At 32.0% G+C, this 17542-nt stretch overlaps 1 protein-coding gene across 1 annotated transcript in view; it reads left to right on the forward strand.

Annotated features, from left to right (window-relative positions):
* The first annotated feature begins 3488 nt into the window (after nt 1-3488).
* LOC124536030 (beta-1,4-glucuronyltransferase 1) overlaps nt 3489-17542 on the forward strand; it is a 59901-nt gene continuing 45847 nt past the window's right edge. Inside the window, exon 1 of the mRNA XM_047112427.1 lies at nt 3489-3735. The gene's annotated coding sequence lies outside the window, so the exon portion shown is untranslated. The remainder of the gene's footprint in view (nt 3736-17542) is intronic.

The following is a 17542-nucleotide window of genomic DNA, read 5'->3' on the forward strand; positions in this document are numbered from 1 at the left end:
ATGCTGTCAGAAAAGTAAGTAAACATTTTACCACCTTTAAGTTAGGCATCATATTCCTATACCCAATCATTTGTTTTATGAAAATTAAAAAAACATACAATAAACAAAAAAGTTTTTAATGGGTAATTTAAGATAAAAAAATGTATTAAAAAAAACTTAATAAAAAGAAGTTAAAAATTATATACAGTTAACAATATTTATAAATGTGCTATATGATTTCCTCAGTCTGGACATATAAGATCTTAAAGAATAAAATTGTATTGGTGTAAAAAGCACACACGTTTACAATTTACCATTCGCATTTAATAAATAAATCCTTCCTTATTCACCATGCAGAGATAAGGCTCGTTTAGTCTAATAATAATCGACCTATTTATAATATCTGGGATATTATTTTATGAATAATTAATTAGATAAACTCTTGTTCGACGTTCAGTATCATACTATTAAAGTATATAACATAATACTAAGTTAATAAATACTGGTAAATACTCATTAATATTATTATCCTTATATGAAACTTCAAGAATTTTCTATGGTTACATTTTTGTTATTAATTTAAAAAAAGTATATTTAAAGAAAATCACGTTTTCCAAATGACTACATTGTCATACTTAAAATACGAAAATATTATTTATATTTTATAGGCTTCTAAAGAGGACAGCTATTTGTTTTATTTTTTTGTTTTGTTTCAGTTTATTTTTTTTATAAGATGCTTGAACCATTCTTTTAAATATAAAATATTTGTTTTTATATTTTTATAAAATATTTACAATGTTCCCAGAATCGGCATTTATTAAAGTGGAAGCACGATGCCAATTAAATAAATTAAAAATTACGCAGGGCCAAGAGGTAAAAAATCTTCCTTTAAAAAAATAGTTAGTATTGAAATATATTCAAGATGTTATATAAAAATGTTAAATTAAGTGTTTATATTTTTTTCAAACTGTTTGCATATTTTTCTATCATTAGTGAAATCGCGTTCATTAAGGCCTCCCATCTCATTTTTTCTTTCGAGTTTTTGAGTAAGAACAAAATATTAGAATTTATTTTGATAAGCCTCTACATATTTTAATGTCATTATTATAATATTTATTAATTAGTTCAATGCACCGACACATTTAAAGGAGCTTGAACTATTCATTTAAATATTACAGTATTAAAAAAAAAAAAAAAAACTTTTTTCTTAGTAGTCATTATTTTTGGCCAAGTTTCTATGCTTGCGTTACAGTATATTTAGATGTAGTTCTAATAATTTTAAATAAATAATCTAAACAAAATTGTTTTTAAAAAATGTTTGTTATTATTGATTTCTTAAAGATTTGTATTCAAGATCTTGGTGTGTTTTTTTTAAAAAAGGTGAAAATTGGCCTTGGGTATAAGTTCAAGTGCTATAGCTAAAATATATTTTCATAACACGATGATCTTTGAAACAGATGCTAATATTTTTGTTTACACAATATATATATATATATATATATATATATATATATATATATATATATATATATATATATATATATATATATATATATATATATATATATATATAATATCCTATAAAAAAATATCAAAACGCAACGGCCATTTTGATAAATTTGTCAGTCATCTTCTAAGCTAATCTTATCTAGACTACCACCACAGACAGGATTTGTATAGCTTAGATTAAACTTAGGTACCTATTGTAAAAATTTGTGTCATTATTAGTTTGATAACATTCAGCCTCTTCCAATCCCGAAAAAAACATTTCTTGATATTAAAACGAAATAATACTATTTTAGATTTATGGTCGTAATGAAAATTTATATTTATATTACAAATACGAAAGTTATTAATACTCCTTCACGCTTAAACCGTTGAAAATGAATAGGGGTGGAAGTTTTAGTCTCAGGGAAAGCTATATTTTTTTATTCTTCCCTCTAGGGAGTAAAATGGTTGGTGAAGTTCGTGTATTATAAAATTTTAGAAATTACGGGCAGATAAACTCATGTGTTGAGCGAGTATAAAATAATTATAATTACTAAATATTCATTATATTTAAACAAATGAATAATTATAAATACAATAATAATAAAGAAAATCCATAAAACAATCATTGATTTATTATAAACAGATTACCTGACTGTTGATAAATACATAGTTGGCTCAATCACCCTTGAAACCGGAATAAACATATAAATTGTTATTATGATATTCTACCGCTAAATAGCAATACTATTTGGCGGTAGAATATCTGATGAATGTGAGATAAAGGGGATCGTATAAAGCTCTACCACTAAGTTTCAATTTCAATCACTTGATAGTCAGAACTAATGATTATAATTAAAGATTTTGAAGTAATGTTTAAATATGATCATTTAAAATTTTAGCTTAAATTAAATTAAGCTTCAAATTTTATATAAGATTAATTCTGCTATTTCTCAATTTTTCAAAATGCACCTGCTAGTGTGCACGTATAATATAATAAACATTTTAATGCTACCAAAGCAGCCTTAAATATTATTAATAGTACGTTCTAATGATAATACAATCTACTGTACCTACTAAACATTATTTTTAGAACACGTTTTAAATAAAACATTTGCTTTTTTTTTAAATATGTGCCATTATTATGTATTTTAATATCGTAAATGTAGTTCCTATATAGCTTTATTGGTTACTTATTAGATAATTCCGATAAAATATATAAAAAAAGTTCTATAACTGTTTTGATTTTGTAAAACGGCTCCAATAACTACGCTTTCATTATCTGCGAAAGAGATAAAAATTGCTAGTCTTGAAAACGACTAGTGTTTGTAATAAATACTTGCTTCCTTTTATCAGACTGAGTAAGAGTTAAAATCGACAAATAGGGTAATCAAAGATTGAACCAGTACCCCACGTCTGGTCAGGAAATTGTGCAATTCGTCTTCTATTACACACATTACGACGCTTCCTTGTGCCAACAAACTGCTCCCGGAAGTCTGATAGCGACCTACGTTCAGCCACATGCAAATATAGACACAAATGTTACATTGTTTATTGATTTCGATTCGGCTGATTATAAAAAAAGGAGCTCGCGATGACGAAAAATATCATATCATTTGTTATTACAAACTAAGCTTTTAATTCAGCTTTACAATGTACAACCCAAAAAGAATAAAAATACACTATAGAAGATATCAGAAAATATATTTTATAACAAATAAGAGTTAACTGAGAAGAATAAACAATATTTATCTTCAATCTGTAAAGAGATCTCAACAAACCAATCGACAAATAAATCGTCTAATGTATTAGCAGTAATCCGTTTTACTTTCATTCAATAAACGTAACATATTCGACTCTGATGTAAGGCAACAAAGTATAATTCAGTCCTTTCGAAGAAGTAAGCCAGACGTGTGTTTGTTGCTAATATTAGATGGGACAAAAAACGGCGTCGGGTTGTGGCCCTTCTTTCACGGCCCTCGTCCCGGAGCGCGCCGCGTGCTTCCTACCCGATCGCACAAGTACGTATAGCTTTGCCAACAGACCCAACAGTTCACCGCGCGCCGCCATTCGGTGCGCCTGTGTATTTTATCGCGGACACTTGCGATCTCGCAACCAACACAAGTGCATAACATCGCTATTAAAGCGTTATTTTCGGAGAGTGGCACTATTTTTAACGTGCAACACGATAGTGTGCATCCTGGCTCGTCCTTTTCGCAAATGTGGGTTTGGATCATCCGCAGAGGGAAAAATAAACATAGCACTCCGGTAAGTTATCCGTTGGTTGTGTTTAATGTTATTATCATTCCTCATTCCTATCGTTTATGCTGTATTCATCGTAAGCTCGGATGCTGCAAGTGCTTCGTTTAAAGAAATACGCAATTTTTCAACACGTTATGCTAATGAGACTCGATAATAGTTACACGAAACGCGCTAACAATCCAGCGAAAGCGAAATTTCTGAATATCGGTAGCCAGATTCCATTCATGTCTTTCGACATAAAAAATAAAATCGTGTTTTTCGTATTAGTTTCTAATAACAAACCAAATAAAATATCTATATTTGGATATATCGTTAATACATTAATTACTGTGAAGCTTAAGCAATATTATAACAATGTACAATGAGGAGATTCAACGGAAACAAATAAGACATCCTTATTCTCATTTAAAAATAGATGTGCTTCTCGGTCTGGTCTATACACTAAACTATTGCGTTGGATTTGACAACAGTATTGTAAAAGGGTTCTCAATTATTCCATGAGAATGTCAGATTTATTAGATATATGTTCCCTTGCTAAATATATATAAGATTCGAAATTTAAAATCGAATGAAAAAGTTTAATAATTACGCATAAATGTTACTAAATTATGTATTTATTATCTGTATAAAAAGTGGCTAATTCTTTTCGTGTCGATGTGCCGGCATGCACTAGCATTTGTTAGGACTGTATTAAGGCCACTTAGATTCAAATATGAGTATAAAAAATTTATCCATTTTAAAATGCCGGTTAAATTTCGTTATGCAGATGATATTTTAGATTGATGAAACACCGCAGCAATCTTTGTGAGACATCTAAAAGACCCATCCATAATGGTTGACCCAACACGTTTGTTCCACAATGTTTGCGAAATCTTGTCATATTATCTGACTATACTAAATTCAAATCTTATTTAACTGTTACCTTAGATTTCATAATTTATAATAGTATTGTACTATACCGTATCGTACTTATAAATTGCTCGAGATGAATTCAGCGATTCGGGAGTGAAAACGTTTTGTTTTGTCAATAAAATTTGAATGTTTACGACCGTGAGCGTTTGATGAGACATTAGCAGCTAGAGTTTACGTAAAAAACGATGTTATGAATTTTAACGAGACTGCGTTTCAACACGGTATAGACGTGTCCGTATGTATATATATGTAGTTACGGACGAATCACGCCCCTCTGTTGCTGTTTCAAATCAATAGACCGGTACATACACACTACTTGGACCAGACGGACTCTAAATAAATGTAGCAAAGGTACATACGCGGTGACTAACAATAGCTGGAAGGATTCCAAGCTAATTATATGTGCTAAATTAAACAATACAATGCAATTATAAACATTATATCGCTGTTGAAACAGCTATCGTAAACCAAAACGTACGTTTGCTGCACTATTCTTTGCAGTACCTACGCTTTGCTATTCCATGGAACGCAATTAATATTCATTATAATTTACTACCTGATTCCAAATATTTGCAAAACGCAAACGTCGATTCATTGATTATTCTAAATTTAAAATGCAAGCTTTTTTATGGACCGATAAACCAGAATGCATTTTATTTTGTTAAGTAATTTAAAGTTCGCGTAACGCTGGTCAATGAACCCCTTCCCTCAGACAAATTTACGAGTAAATAACGTTACCAGTTATATCGCAGCGTTTCTAATTTCTTTGTCCTGCTGGCCATACAGTCATAATATTTTTATACCGTCAATAACTCCAGACTTATGTTATTAACATTAAAATATACATATGTGTTAAAAAATAATTTAAAGTTAACAAATGTAAACTCGTTATAAGTGTAATAAATTGAAACGATTAAATTTTAAGGCATTTCTAAGATTATGGGAAAATGGATTAGAATATTGTAATTCCTAAACAAAGCACATACTTTATGGAACGTGATGTTACATTTATATTTTTAAATTAAAGTGTTTTTTTTTGTTAAATTGAGTCAAACGTCTAGACAATGGAGTCATTAAAGAAAGCTAAGAGCGAAAAACTCCAGCTGACTCAAACTTCCAGTGACAGTATTATTATGACCTTGACGATGAAGTCTACAACGAAGAAATTATGGCTAATTTATAGCGTTTATTATCGCTGTATAAATATTTATAATTAATAGTATTAAGTAGTTAGTAAAAAAAATAGATTATTCTATAATCAATAGAATATTCAATAAACATTCGTATATAAACTCAACAATTGAAACCAAGTTATTCTAATATATAAATATCAATACTTGTACGCCGGTTTGTAGTGTTTAGATAACCGAACAATACCGGCTGCATTCCACAACATCCAGTAAACCTAAGAATTAGCCATAAATTATTTTAAAACTTTAAGTGCGACCACGTAGACGCATGTGAATACTTGACGCTTGGCCAGAGTTGGAATTGTTCTGATCAAAAGCTGTAATACTAAATAAATATTATCTAACTTTGGTTTTAAACTAAACGGCTAAACAAAATTTTAGGAACATTTTTATGTATTAATACCTACTGTATTTTGTCATTCTAAATATAATTAGTTAAGGATTAATTACAGGAACAATTCGTCTTAATATTTTGTATAAAATAAAGATCAAAAACTCATCGACAAAAATACTTATTTTAATATACATGTACCTAGTTACTAATTCAAGCTGTCATGGTCGCTACGCTTGAAAGAGCTATAGTTTTACATCTATAGTTCTTCAAGCTTCGCAGATTTCACAGTCAGTGACAGATCTTTTTGCGCTTCATTTATTCATTCCACGAAAAGGCGAACGTTTTTTTTCTTAAAATAAAGATCTATGAAGTGCTGTGAAAATTTGGATTACAAAGCATGACGCTACTTAACAGTCCTAGCTAATTACTTTATGTTTTCGAACACTTTCGTCGCACTTGTAATGGTACTCTATGTATATAAAAAGGTGTGAATGGCCTTTAACCGTGAGGGATTTGACCATGAAACAATATGTGAAATCTCTATGTTAAATAAGGTAAACGTTTATCACAATTTTACATAAATTTTATTTATCGTACAATGACGATACTTGCGAATAATTATTTTTACTCAATTGTGAAATCCATAAAATCAAGGTTGTGTACCTTTATAGAAATACAAATAATATCAAGTAATTATCAATTGTCTATGAATAACTTATATTGTTACGCTAAAGTACGAATGCCAATCACATTTCGAAATGAAGGTAAAGTTATATTGATGAAATAATTTAAGCCCTTCGGGCTGAGTAGTAATTATGTTCGTAAAAGCATTACATACCCTTTTTATTGCATTTTCAAAGTGATAGTTAAGAATAACGGGACTGACAGGTCGGATTCCGAGTAGTCATACCAGTGGGCACTATTGACTCTACGCTTGCACCAACAATTGAAGACAATAATAACGAGTACAATGCAGTATCGAGTAGACTATATGTGTACAGGCGACTATTCAAACATATCTGCCCCTTATCACGTTAACAATAAAGCGTAAAGTCCTATCAAGCTGTCTTTCCTTTTATAATCCGAAGTATTAGGTTTCGATTACAGGAAAACTCATGCAATGTATTAATATTGACACTTCATATGAATTCAATTCAATTTAACAACTGCATTCGTCGCGATTGTCACACATTTGACGTAGAGGATGTAGATAATGACGCGCTACGTATCCTAGAGAATTAATTTAATACAATGGAAAAATAAAAGAAATAATGAAAGTAACACACACACAAACAAATATAAACACAAACAACCACACACACACGCACGTAGTAGTTATCATTTTCTTTATATTTCAATGAACGACTTAAAAAATGTTGTCATTAATTAATTACATTCTTAAAATCCAAAGGCAGTATATCCTCCCTCGACTCTCTGTAAAATGTTTGGAGCGCAGTTGCGTCAGTTGGTTGCAAGCCAATTCGAGCATTTAAATCAAGTCCCGTTCGTTCCTGGACGAAGTAAAAGTGCTAATGTACTTCCTTAATCAGTATTAATTAAGTGAGTCTCATAGATTGAATTTGTATTTTAAACGTGGGAATAATTCGAAGTGAAATCGCGTGTTTATTGCTAAACAAACCGTGATCACTTCACGCATATGCAATTGGGAATTATATCGAACCATGCACCTTTAATATGCATGCTTTAACTTTAAGAACGAACAAGTAACGGATATTAATTATTTTTTGAACTGTCAAAACAGGATGACGTTTTAGGGGGAAAATAAGTACACATCATTGGGGTCTTACGACATATAGGTTAGAGCACCCTCTTTAATTATTCTTCCATGCTTGTATTTCGATCAGAAAGATAAGTTTATTGGTACAACTCACAGGATCGATTCCGATGCCACGGTTGGTGGTGCATTTTCGATATAGCAAACTAGTAGTCGCCCGCGGCTTCGCTGGCTTTTAGGGTGTTGTTGTCATGTGTCATGCAAAAAATAGTTTTTCTCGGAGTTCAAGTTTGCATCTTACTAAATTTCATCAAATTCGGTTCAGCGGCTTGGTCGTAAAAGATCGGCAGACAGATAGAGTTACTTTTACAATTATAATAATATAGATTTCACATCTCAAATAATATGAATCATGAATTATTCTTTATGGCACACCACAAACAAAAAACAAAAAAAAAGAAAGTAACACAAAATTAATAAAATACAAAAAAAGAATTAAAAAAAAAAAAGAAAAACAAAAGAAAGGGTTCACTTAAAAATAATACCTGTTTTTAAGTGAACCTTATCTTCGCCCTCGAGTAATATTAAAGTAACTGTGTTTCTGTCTATTACGGTTTAACGGTCAAACGTCTGAACCGAATTCGATGACATTTGGTATAAAGCTTGAACCTCAATGAAGAACATACACTTTTAGACAAACACCTGATAATCAATCCTAAAACGCAAGTGAAGCCCCGGGCGACCAATTTTTATAAATATAATATACCTCAAGTATTTTGATCTCGTAACGTTTTTGCTTTCTAAAAATTATAATATGAAATGAGATGGCATTTTTGTCCATTTCTAGAAGCTCGTGTTACGCAACTGTTTATCAATGCACTGACGTTTTAAAATATATGTAATGAAATGTATTCAGCAAGTGTGGTCGTATCTTATTTGGATCATGTGCGTAAATTTATACATTTTATCAACAGCCCACACATTGTAGATAAGTTGGCATGTGACTAGTTTCCTGTGGCTATTACTTTAAACATACAAAATATGTAATTATAAATTTTAATACTGAATATTGGTATGTGTGACAGTCGCGTAAAGTTACGTAAGGAATAGGTACCATAGATTACATTTATTGTAGAGGATAAAGGTGCAATCGATGTCAAATAATTTAATGAACGTCAAGTATATTTTCTGACATTTCACGTCGTGTTTCGAATTTGTTATACAGAATAGTTCAATTGCACACAGCGGCGTATCATAAAAAAAAAAAAAAAAAAACAAGTGTTGCAATTTGCAAAAAAACAAAAGTTGTGTCATAGGTGTTAAAAAATTGAGGTAAATTGTAAAATAAATGCTCCAGTACACATTATCATTATTTATTATTTGTTTTATTTTGTAAACATTATAGTCTAGAATATAAAATAAAATTCAATTAACAAAAATCTCCTATTGTCGTTACATGCGCGACTATCTTTTGTTCTTTAATTAATATTTTGCGCGTCAAAACATCTTTTATTATTTTTAAAGCTATTGAAATGACGTTAAGAATTCGATTACAGTTATTTTTTTGAAATCGAATACGAAATATTATAATATAAATGTCACTACATAAATAAGTATTTCGAATAAGTGTATGACTTGTTTGGTATGTCTTCAACTTTGAAAAATAAAATGTGTGATCTATAAATGGGTATGTACGCTAGCGAAAAAGTTACAACGTCTTACTAATGTTATAAATGCGAAAGTTGACTGCTCGTCAATTTGTTGTCAAATGCTGTTTCTTTGACTTTTTTCCTGTTATAGTTGAAATCATATTTATATGTACAGTATAGTATATACATTATGTATATACTTTACAAAAGTTGTTAATAAACTCCACGATGGTAGACTTTTTGAAAACATTCTGTAGTATATTTAGTATCAGCATTGCACCCGTGCAAAGCCGGGGCTGGTCGCTAGTAGAAAATAAATGATTAAACATTTCCTAGAAGGTTATTCAATTATTGATGTAAATAAAAGTAGGTTGAGTTGAAATTATTTCATGCTAAATATTCTTAATAACTCTTACAAAACACAGAGAACATACTTGATGCAACGAACGATTTTTATTGATACTTAAATATAAATTGGTTATATTATTAAGGAGAACGTTAAATTTTGTGAAGGTTTAACATTTTACTAACTGTTTAAATATATTAAGTTACATTAAAAGCATAACAAATCTAATATATTATTATATTAAGATTCTGATCGTGATATATTTCTGCATAATTGTTTTTGTTTTAAAAACACTACACTATCAAAATAACCTTACGTATATTTTAAGAATTTAAACCGTGAATGTTTTGTATGTTTAGATGTTTGTAAGACGATAACGCTGCAGACAGTATAACGGTCTTAATTTAAATTTAGCAGTTATTTTGAGATACATTACGTCACGAATCATGTTGTACATTGTTAAACTTATCGTATAAAAAAATAATAACATTAATTTACGCTCAACGAAGCAAGAAACCGATCGTTTAATAATATATGTTATATAATGGAAGCATAAAGTATACACCAAGTAAAAGTAGTAAGATAATTTTATAGAGCAGAATGGCAGGTATTAGAAAAATTGAAAATATATCGTTGAACAGTTTTGAACTTGATATCGACCCCGTACAGCCGTGGGAATTCCCAGGGTTAAAAAGGAAAAAGGCGTGATTCATACATGCCATTATAAGCTTAGCTTAGAGCATGCGTCATTGAAAGCCGGGGATTGTGCGCAGCGCAGGTAGAATTCATCTCAGAACAGCGCTTATTGGAAATGGTGTATATTGGAACGTGTTCTAAGAATATAGACATTTATTTACAACGCTATAAATCAATAAGTACTGAGATAGCTCTATAATAGTACTGATACTCTTGTAATTGTAATATATCTTCAAATGTAAGAAATTTATAGATGTTCTTTGTGTGAACTAAATTGAGTTATAAAAGCAACTGCTTAGTAAACGGTACGGGGTTTCAAAAGCTATTCGTATTAGAATGAGATTCTATTCTGAACGGACTGATAGAATCTGTATTAGGACGTGACTGCACCTAAAGTTTTTTAGGTTAATTTAATCCCAGCATACAATGAGACGTAAAATGTAAATACATAAAACAAAATTGTGTACCTAGATATTATATCATTCTAATTTTAATTTTGAGTTTTTACTTGGAGGTAGGTCTTTGTGCAAGCCCGTCTGGGTAGGTACCACACATTCATCAGTTATTCTACCACCAAAGAACAGAGTACTGTTCTTTTATTACGTATACGTATTGTTGTGTTCCGGTTTGAAGGGTGAGTGAGCCAGTGTAACTACATGCACAAAAGACATAACATCTTAGTTCCCAAGGTTGGTGGCATATTGACGATGTAAGGAATAGTTAATATTTCTTACAGCGTCTATGGGTGATGGTGACCACTTACCATCTGGTGGCCCATTTTTCGGTTTTCATGGGTACGCCACTCTGAGGTCCCGGGTTCGATTCCCGGCCGAGTCAATGTAGTTACCATTAGTTTTCTATGTTGCCTTGGGTCTGGGTGTATGTGGTACCGTCGTTACTTCTGATTTCCATAACACAAGTGCTTCGGCTACTTACATTGGGATCAGAGTAATGTATGTGATGTTGTCTCATATTTATCTTTATGTATATGCTCGTTCGCCAACTTACACCATAAAAAAAGAGTAAAAATATTTTTTAATTGTCTTTCCGTCTTCGATTTTATTGTAATCAAATTGTTGATGGGTAGTCTGTTAAGCTTGTAAGTATGATATTCTTATTTCTTTAATAAAGTTACAAAAAACTTAATCATCAATAGCACATCGATCAATAGTGCGGCAAACTGGCAATTGCTTTACAAATTGATATAATTGACAATGACAGTCAATATCGCGAGTGAACCGATAGCCGTCTACAAGGGCGTCGAAACGCAAGACCAATTTCAAAGGCTCATTGCTTCTATAAACAACGCTCATTATTTATTTATTACGTTAACCGCCTTTATCGTATTACGCTCTGCTGTCTTAAGCTTTTATTACTCGGACATGATAATTTCATAAAATTGCTTAGTTGTTAGCGCGATGCGAAAGCGTTGACAGGAATGGTTTTTACCGGTTAGGGAAACGACAAGTTCTTATTGATGGACTTCGAATTGAATTATGAAGACGTTTCCCTTTTTTCTTCTTCGATTCGAGATAAACATTGTTATTGAAATCTGAGTCATAAATCTCACCAATAATTTGGGCGATTTTTCTGTTTACTTTTTTTGTAATATTTTGGGTGGACGATCAAATTTGACTGACCTCTGCCCATAAACATTGGCTCTGTAAGAAATTGTTGCTGCACAAAAACAGAGACCAACCTTAGGAGGTTATGTCCCTTGTTCCTGTAGTTACACTGACTCACTAATTTATACCACAAACTTATAACACTTAAGTAGTTTTATAAGTTTGTGGTATAAATTATTAACAATCTTTGTGTCGACCGATTTCATAATATGTTTCGATTTGCCTCATTACTCAGCATATCGTTGTTAGTTGAATTCGTGACATTTGAAACACTCATAATTCTTTCAATTTATACTATGTAAAAAGTTGAGTAATTTTTGGAGCGTAAATGACGATAAATTTAATAGCTTTTTAACCTTTCCTTCTCCGGTGTAGGTCACTTGCCTATACAATTATAAATATAGGTAATAAAGCAAGCAACTCAAAATGAGCTACACGGTCATAACTTCGCAAAGGTCAAATTGTTGGTAGGTTACCGTTGTAGCATTTGTCTTTCGCTGAAAAAGGAATGTCATAAATCAACAAGAAGTAGGCGATATAATTTTGCCAAGAATTTGATAACAATACGTATATTTTTGAAGCAATCACGCCTTATTATGAACGCATTACTTCTGGCGTGATCGCGTAACTTCTAAACTACTTAGCTGATTGAGATCATATTCCCTGAATATATTTGTTTTCTTAGGTCTATTTTTGTTATGATGATGATGTGTTTGATATAGAGTAAAAATATGTATATAACAATCCAGATTATATTTTTATTTAACGATATGATTCATAGCCACAATATATGATAGTTTAGTTTCATATATAAAAGCACGATACGCATATACTGTGGTCGAGTTATTAATAAATATTATTCTTTTATTTTCTCGGACGAAACCGCGACGTGGTTAGCTATGTTTTTATGCTTTTATTTTAGGTCTGATAGCATTATTTTCAACTCACTGAAGGTTTCAAAAAGAAAAATTGTCATTATAAGACTCATTCCGTCCGTGCTGGATCACCTACGAAAGCGGGACGTCTTGATTTCTCGATATTCATTGAGTGCATTTTACCGTTTTGTAAACGCCATAAATATTTACTACCGTCCACGCGTACACATTAATGCGAGACATATGAGAAACTATATATATGTTTAAGTGTTCGGTTCATGTAAGCTTAAAAATCTAAGGTCACAGAACTCATAAAGAATTTTGCGTCACACATTCTTGTATAATCAATTGTATAGTTCTCAATTTATTCGCTGGCCGAACATTTGATGCGTTCAAACATAATTTTGCTGCGATATTGTTGTTGGCAACATTTGAACAGATTTTGCAGCAAATGTATTTCAATTGACACAATTGCCCTCGAATTATTTATCATCAGCACATTGCGTACGTTTTAATCAATGTTGTATTAAGTATCGTGTTTCTGTTTACGCTGTTAATTTATTTTATACTGATGTACATATAATAATTTTATGAGTGATTAATTTAATTCTGTAGAAATTTACAGTAACAAATCGCAAATGCCTCACCAGTAAAAAAAAGTAAGCACACTTAGAGAAAACTTTTGTTGCGTTCACGCTGCTTGTGTGAGAGTTGTAGATATACAAATAGGCTAGTTGATCTGTTGTTCGAGTTCTGATTGGGTCAGTAAAAGTGATTTCGGTTTCCTATCAGGAAATATTGAGTGTTAGGTGAGAGTTTGGAAATTGGTCTTATTTAGTCTTGATGCACGGTAATTCGTTGTAATCGCCTGGCCTTTCGGGAATGTTTGGTTTAGTTAATGTTGGAGGCTAGACAATATGCATATGTATTTAATCTCATAGGAGAGTGGCAGCTTGCTCGCAGCCGTAACTGTCCAGGAGGACATCATTACTATTACAGAATGTCAGTTAACAGCTTAACACATGCAATTTTCCTTACGCCGAGCACGAGATTAATTATAAATTCAAATTAAGTAAATGAATACTCAGTGATTCCAACCCGGTTGTGAACACGCGACCTTCGATAAAGATCCACGTGTTCCATCTTCACACGGGAAATACTCTGCATTTTATTTATTACAACATAGAAACATATTAATATGGACTAATTTATTTGCGGTAGTATAAGGTAGGCAGTTTTTTTGTAAATCTTTAAAAGTGACTGTATTATGATTGCGAAAGTAAGTTTGCTTATCTGTTTGTTTGTAAAGCTTTTACGTATTAACTACTCAAACGAACATAATCAAATTTTGCATAAACATTATCAGGGGTACAGAATACCGTGCTAAGCGAACACGCCCCTCCTCACACGTAGGTGAAGCCGTGAAGGAAACTACAATTTTCAAAGAGCAAAATATGATTCGGATTCACATTACGATAGCGTTGGAGCATTAAGCGTCAATCGCACAGGTAAAGGTTATAATTTGCCAAATGTTATTATAATGGGTGCATTTGCTCACGCATAATAATTCGACCATTAAATACGAGTGCTGTCCCATCATGAGAGTTCCAAGAATTTTAAGTTAACCACCGTGCAAATGACTCACTGTAATGAAGGTCGTCGGCCCGGGTCCGTTTTAAAGCGATACCGCGGCAAATTGATGCTTCTTACAGGAAGTGCCGAGAATCACAATAAGTTACAAAAAAAAAAGTTGTACCAACATCACGATTTCAATTACAATACAGCTAAGTATGTCTCACATTTTCTATTTAATGTTGAATTAACTGTTTAAAAATACTTACCTGTGAATGTTAATTAGATTTATGACAATGGAATATTTGCAAGAGAAGCGACAGAATCATTGTCTTCGCTATGGTTATATTATTAGACAATATTGGTATACTTTGTACTAAGCGTATATTATTCATAACTACTGTTAGAAGCCGTGTAATTTAAACTTGGACAAATTGTTTGACTACATTACATTATGTCAAAATGTATATAATCTGCTACTGTCATATATACGACTGTTGGACTATCATCTCTGGATTCAGTTACTACAGAAGTTCTAGATTAAAGATGTTCTCGGTTGTCATTGAAAGAAATAACAAACCACGAAATGTTGCCGCAATAACGCGTAGGCCTTAAATTACAATCCGCGACCTTTGTTAACTGGCACGCGGTCTCTGCTTGAAATCATTGTGGCATCCTAGATTTGAACAATCTATGTTCTTGACATCCTCTCTTTTTGTGGTTGGGCCGATTTCTTTTTGTTTAGCGCTGCTTTATAACATACATTGTATTGACGTCGGTTTTGGGCATATCAGCTTTTATCAACGGACCAACGAGGAGTACAATATCATAGACTACTAATGTGTGTGTGAATAATGGTTCACACTCTATTCCAATGATCTCATAATCACGGCAATTATATATATCAATATGATCGGAGAGTTTTATTCAGTTGCCTCTTCTAAGTCGAGAGTGTAAACATCGTCCCTACTGAGAATTTCTTGGCAGGAAAATACAATATATTTTTTTATTAACCTGACTCAACCCATGACCTCAGGGTCCGCAGCCTTATAAGTAAGTTACAAGGCCAACAAGGTTCTATTCATTGTCAAAAAAGATGGTTCAAGCACGAAAAAGTACAATAATAAACTCTATTATCCTCTTTCACAACTAAGTAGTACTAGTATCTATTCTCAGTTTATGCGTACAGTATATACATTCGAAAAAGGTCAGGGGCCTCCCTAAGGCAACTTTTGCACGGTCGCGAGTCAGGCCCAACTCTACTCTGCAATATATTGCAAGCAAAATTGGCACTGTTGGCATGTAAACAGCTGCTGCAAGCTTTCCCTCTCAAGGACAGAAATGTCGATATTGCAACTACATCATTACTAACTTTCCGAGTCTTTGTTATTATAAATACATTATGTTAAGAATCAGTAATATTTCTTATTGATTTTTAACATTAAATAATTAATGACATTTTAGTAGTTTGAGTCATTTTGATGACGATAATTTAATAATTTCATAGCAACTACCGATGCGTCGTTCGAAACACAAATTATTATAATTATAATGATTGAATATTAGATAGCGTCAACGATCGCTAGTAATATCAAAGCAGTGCTGAACCTAGAATAAGTAAATAAATGAGCCCGCATATAATTATGCAATAATCGATCGTTATAATTCGTTAACCACATAATACAACTTTTAAACCATAAATACATTAGTTAAGTTCAAAGAGAACAATGTATTTTCAACTCAGTTTGCGGTGGTTATGTTTGAAGACGACTATTGTCGGGAATTAGTTTCGCAAAATTGTCTGTGTTTCGCAAATTAAATGTCGGTTTAACACGTAACATATTTATGTTTAGACACTTGTTTTCAACGGCTTATATTTATATCACGGCTTAACAATGGTTGGATGGATAAATAAGTGTGATTCTTATTACTTACATTTAATTGAATCGATGTAGGTGAGATGTAAAATAATGCAACCTTTGAGCAACTTATTAAATCATTAGCTACAACATCACACTGTAAAGACAATAGACATTCCTTTTGTGTAAGATACTTTTAATTTCGTAACGAATAAGATTTATACAATAAGATTAAACGCGTTTTAGATTTTGCCCAACCAGCATCCTTACAAAATCGAACATCTGACGACACGTTGCGAATATGATTATTGTAATGAAATAGAATTGACGGAAGTCATAACAGATAATAGAATGTTTCGTTTTGATTGATCACTCACGACTGCGTGATTGATTTCTTCGTCCATGCCCACTTGTGTCTCAAGAGTTAAGATAGCATCATCATGCAGGTCTTTGAACTGAATTTGAAATACCACTTAATGTCCCCTTGCAGTATCAGGTTCAGACTTTTTAAATGCATCAACGAGACACGTCCTCGCGAGACAATGAAGTTGCCCTTGCCCATGCTACTTGGATTACGTTTCATGACATTGTTTGTATTCATTGATAGCTCTCGTGTCATAATTCATAATCGCTGTTACACTTCTTACAATAGTAGGCGGTGGTATAGTTACAATGGAGTAGGCATCGGTATTGCGAATGAACGGGGAAACGCTGATAGCATTCTTGCCACCATTCCACGCGGTCATGATTTGTACAATAGCTACTTTTATTTCTATGTATATACATATAAGTAGTCATTGAAATTATTTTTTTTCACAATTTGTTGTGGATCATTTCTTATTTTAAATTAGTGATAGGTGGATAGCATATTTGTATGTTAACTACATACATATATATTGATGATTCGTATTAAAAAATTAAATGGTTAGTCACTTTACCTCTTACCTTCAAGCAAAGTACGACGCTAGGTCGTCTGCAATCGTGACTTGTGGCTTCCACATAGATTGTTAGTGTTTGTTT

Source organism: Vanessa cardui, chromosome 2 (assembly GCF_905220365.1).
Source record: "Vanessa cardui chromosome 2, ilVanCard2.1, whole genome shotgun sequence".
NCBI classification, from domain to species: Eukaryota; Metazoa; Arthropoda; class Insecta; order Lepidoptera; family Nymphalidae; genus Vanessa; species Vanessa cardui.